Here is a 5,884-nt window from a genome sequence, read left to right on the forward strand (position 1 = left end):
TCCTGGAAAGGTGGTTTGCAACATATAAAAATATATTAAAAATAGAAACAACATCAGGAGGCCAAAAATCCATATAAAGTGCAATTGTACAAATATAAGCCAATCTAGAAGGAAACATCCATGAAAAAGCAACAACATCCTTTCTCATCCATAATAGTGTTGATTTTGATACTAGATATAGTTTTGTTAGGTATAAAAAGTGAATAAGGCCCCACTCAAAGAACAGAGGGCCAGAGTATTTACCTTTATTATGAAAAAAGGAGATATGAAAGAGCCTAAGAAAAAGGAAGTTGGATAATCTTGATATAGACATTGTTTGCTAATGCACAGATGAGTCTAGTTTAATTATCACACTGAAGCTATGAGAAAAACTCATGGTCACTCCAATGAATGGTGCAATGAATTAACCAGCTGATTTTTCTTGGTGTGTTCATTAACTCCTTCTTTTATGTTCTGAGCTATACCATTTGCTGAATATGCAATCTGTTATTCCTTTAGTAATAGCATGTAATATTCTGAGCCCAGGCAAAACAAACACACAAAAAATATTATATAGTGGCATTGCTTTATGTGCAAGGTGATAGGAAAACAGAGTCCATCTTTGTCAAGGAGCACTGGGACACTTTGTGTATGTCTATAATTACTATATGCATAGGAGAGGGTACCTGGAGCCTAGAAAGATCACTGACAACCTTAAAGCAATAAATCAAGAAGGTATGAAGCAGAAAGTAATAGGAAAAACAGTGGATTTTTATCTTCATCTGAAGTATATAAAGTTTTGCCTCATGATCAAGATCTAAATTAGTATCTAACTTAATATTGTAAGTGAAATTGAGCCTTATGTAAGGAGAGGTAGCTATAGAGCACCAGTTATGGTTAATGAGAGACAAATGGCTAAATTAGCATGTATTTCATTGAATATTTATTACCGGCAGCTCCCATATCACTTCCTCATGGTAGTAAAACTAAAAAAAAACAAAAAACAAAAAAAAACCCACTCATTTTTGGATATTCATTAATGGGGATGATTTATTGTTAAAGGATCTACTCTGTGGCACTTTTTCACATAAGCCAGTTTTAGGGACTAGACAAATCACCACTATGAAAAGTCTATAGTGAATTTTAAAATATGGAAGAAAGCAGAAAGTAAAAATAAATCCTAAAGGAAAGAAGCCATCAATTTAAACATCTGATGTCTATGTAATTTTCATTAGATTGGTCATTAAATATTATTTTCCTCCTTTTCTGGAGTTAATATATATATACATAATGGTTTGTATTTAATATAGAATTTCAAATGCTCTCCCAACAGTCACAGAATATAGAAACAACTGGAACTGTGTCTACAACAGCAAAATGAACTGATGAGCTGAAAAATTATTTGGGAATTTGATCCAATAAAAAAGCCAGTGTGAATTGTTCAAACTAAGATACTTTTTCCAGAAAATTTTTTTTGATATTCATAAACACAATAAACCTAACTCAGTGTTCAGCATTAAGTATGAAAGTTGTGTTTCGACTGTAGAATTCCTTTTCACAGGTTTTAATTGCTGTCTCAAAGCATCAAATACTTTCTTTAATTCATGAAACATGAATTAAATTTACAGGGCAATTTTTGAAACGTGGAATTACATAATTTTACATGTTGTAATGTCTCCTATTTTCAGTGCTTTATCAAAACTTGATGGTGAATATTACATTTCTTTCAAAATCTTTACCTAACATTCTATACACCTAAATAAAAAAAGAATTCTGTTTATTCACCTTTTGCTCAGAATCTATTCAGTACCCTGTGGAGTACTTGGAAAGAGTAACATTTTTGGAACCGGTAAGGATGGGAGTCTCAGATTCTCAGACATGGATCGAGAAAAGAGCAAGGGACAGGAAATTTGTTAAAGGAAAGCCACAGAGATCAAAACATTTGACGTGTAAAAGTAACTAATTGATAGAGACTGCAGTTCCCAGCGAACACGGTATTTCTGATGCACCATCCGTTCCAGCACGTACCTGAATAACGACTTTTGTCCATTCCATCAGCGTGAGCTTTTGTCCAACCTCCTGAGGCACATGCTTCCATCCTGTGCGTTATGAAACATATCACTCACACTGCAGTAGAATACAACAAGGAAGGACAGTCTCTTTACAGATACTATATTTTACAATTATGTTGGGTGGCAATTGAAACAAGTAACTACACTTAAATCCATTGAAAAAGAATAAGTATCAATAGTAAAAATTTCTTCCATTCAATTCATTTTCTAACAATACACAGATACAGGGAAAAATGTTTACTCTGTCCAAAATATTAAAACTAGGTAACTTAAATAATTCCATCTATTCTCAAACTAAATATATAAAAACAAGCTTATTATTAAATCCACAAATAAATGTGCTATTAGCAAGATGATGTTTTTAAGTACAAAAAAAGTCAAAGATGAAAAAGAATCAAACAATGATCACAAGATCTTTATTTATGTACATGCATGCATAAATTTCCCCCCAATTTCCAAGGAAGACACAAAGCTGCAAAATGTAGACGAGGACGCTATGTGTCCATCACCAGCTCTGCTTTGACATCGCGAGTAATGCGACGGCTTTGCATCCAGCTTCACTCCCTGGAACTGATTTTTGAAACCTGTCCTCAATGAAAATAAAACAATAGAAACATTTAGACACTGGCTAATCATGGGAGGCAATATCTGTGGATAAAACATTAGAATAAAATATGTATTTCGTTTTCGTACTTTGAATATCATTGTACCATGTTTCTTGTGTAATTTAAACTTGTTGTGCACATATATTATTCAGAACATCAAGCATGTAGCTGGACTGCAATGTCAAGCTTTCAAACACTCAGTGTCAAAATTCAACTTCATTGCTACACTTACAAGTGATGAATTTTATGTGAATATCAAATGAATGTAAGCTTGAAATAAGTGAATCTAATATAAAGGCTATTGGCTTTTTATTTGGAAATAATGAATTAGCATTATATTTTAAACATAAATTATGACTTTTTGCTTTTTAACCTTCATGAAAATTTACTCTGGTATAATGTATAACTTATTGTAAGTTTGCTATAGTGGATATTATTGTAAGTTTGTTACTGAACAGACAGATGCATATAATGGTTCTAAAACATATATTTTTGTCTGTCAAAATATTATATGAAATATGCTTAAAATAAGTAGATTTGCAACTATATGTGTAAATGTTTTAAATGTAATGGTATTGTATTAAATTGTGCTGGTACAATTTAGGATATCATTGTCTAGGTTTGGCTTTTTGGGGCCCTTCCTTAAAATAAATACACATGGTGCTTCAAGAGAATTATGCAATGAAATTAAAATAAACCATCTTATTACTGGAGGATATGCAAATGCTAAGTGGAAATGCTACACTTTCCATAAGTCTTGGGGCAATACATGATATCATATCTCAAAACAAAATGTAAATTATTTTTCTTGGAAAAGATGTTCTACCACTGTACACAGACCTTTTATGAATCAAAGAAATGAATAGACATTATATCCATTCCATTAAGTCTCATGCTCTACAGACTGAGCCAGCTGGGAAACGCACACTATATACATTCCATTAACATAAAGAAGATCTGTATCTTAAAAACCAAATAGCTGTTTGACAGTTGTTGATTTAGGATGTGCAACCAATCACTAAGTGACGCACTGGGTCTCATTATGCTCTAAGTATGTACTCCGTATCTCTTTCCTAATTCTCTCAAGGTATCTTTAAAAGTGCAATAATATATACTCTCAAAAGAACTTTGGCTTCTCACACCTTCATCATAATAAACATTAGTGACTTTAGATGTCCATAGGGCAGAGAGGCCTGGAATAAGCGTAAAGAAGAACAAAGGCAAGAATGAGTCATTAAGGCAGGAAACTACCACACTGAGTCAGTTGTCTACTGTTACAGACAGTTTTGGAGAGCATTTCTGCTTTATCACAAATCTATACTATAGAGGAATTATTAGGAGCCAGAAAAGGGAATGTGCTAGAATATAATATTGGAGCTGTGTATGTTATCTTCATTTTAACCATTGTATGTATAGAGTTTAAGTTTGATCATCAGCATTCCTCTAAGACAGACCCACTCTTGAGAGAGACTCATGGGGCTGCAGGATAATGGTAATGATTATTTTTTTAATACAATCACAAGAGGAAAAGCTCCAAAACAGTAAAAAGAAAAAAAAAGTCATATTATTTAATAGTCATCTAAAATCAGAGTATATGGTAATTCCATTTTTATTTTTAATTGGAAAACTGTAGTTATCTATCTAAAAGAGTTATATATTTTGGAGCCAAACTGCAGTGCTGATTTATCAATTTGTGATCTAGAAGGAGTTAAAAGCAAGAACCAGATAAGACTAAAAGTCTAATGATAAAATTGAGAGAAGTATGCATTACTGAAAGAAATAAATGAAAACAGCCCCTGATAGTGCTGCAAAGGCAGCTGAGGTGAGCCCCAGCAGACGAATGGAGCTAGGAGTCACACTCACTGGCTGTGGGGCCTGGGAGAAGTATTGAAACTCTCTGATCTGCTTTATCTATGTAAGCCTTCTGATTTAGATAACCTTTAAGGTCTCATCTCTCTAGACCCTTATTAGGAAACCTGCTCAGGAAATGCAGCATAGCTTGGTAGACAATAGCTAAGAGCTGGTCTAGAGAAGATACACATGGCTTCAAATGGCAACTGGCCCTCGAGAGTTGTGTGGTCTTAGCCAAGTCATTTAACCTCTGCAGGCCTCAGTATCCCAGATGGGGTTGGTATTTACCTGTTATTAGTAAATTATATGATGCGTACAAGGTTGTCTGCCAGAACACACATAAAAAGTGTAAAGACATGGAATTGTAAATATAGCTTTCCAACTGGGAATATTGTGACAAAATATATCTAGCTATTTAGAAAAGCATTTTTACTTTTAATCTTGTATTCAACTGGTTATTAGAGTGGATTCTACATTAGAAATGGAGAAAGAAGAATTATGTTTTAAGGTACAATGAGCTGTAGACCATATTTGCATTATTTGGCTTTTCAAGGACATAACAGAATTTTCATGCCATGTTACATGCACCAAAATTGTGCTCCATGTATGACCATCAGTTTAAACAAGAGGAGCTAAATCCATGGTAAAGTTTACCTCATTATTGATATTAGAATTTTCAGATAACATCACCTGCCAAGAATATTTTGTGCCGAGAGTAAGGAATAGAAAGGGAAAAGTCCACGATAGATTTATAGGTTTGGAAAAGTCAGTGAAAATTCTATTTAGTTTGATTGTATTTCTGATCGTTCCATTAGAAAGTATCACATGATTCAAAGAGTTCTTACAGTGGTAATAACAATAATAGAATATTGAAAAGTAATTTTTTTTTAAGTTTGAAAATCACCCAAAGTTGGCCTTAGCTCGTAAATGTGTATATTGGGGGTGGGGTGGGAAACAAGTGTTAATAGATACCAATAAGGATTAAATGAAATTTGAAAACATCAAGGTCAAGAAAGTATTGCAAACCACATCACTCTATATAGGTTAAAATGTCCCAGGCATAGATGGCCAGGGGCACAAAATGTAAGCTATGACTTAAATGCAGGGAACCATCTGGGTTGAACCCATGGAAAGCACTTGCAGTCCCAAACACATTTGTTCATGTTCACAGAGCTTGAATATACACAATGGATGCTGCATGTTCTAGTTTCTGTTAATCAACATTAAGTCCAAATTTAGCCTTTAGAAAAAAATCTAACCTACATAGGGTTCTATTTTATAACAACTTCCTTTTTATTTTAGTTTTTACAGTAAAATTTCTATTAAGTAGCAACATATTTAGTAAGTGTTTCCCACATTTCATTTTTTAGAGAGAAT

Source organism: Lemur catta, chromosome 4 (assembly GCF_020740605.2).
Source record: "Lemur catta isolate mLemCat1 chromosome 4, mLemCat1.pri, whole genome shotgun sequence".
Classification (NCBI taxonomy): Eukaryota; Metazoa; Chordata; class Mammalia; order Primates; family Lemuridae; genus Lemur; species Lemur catta.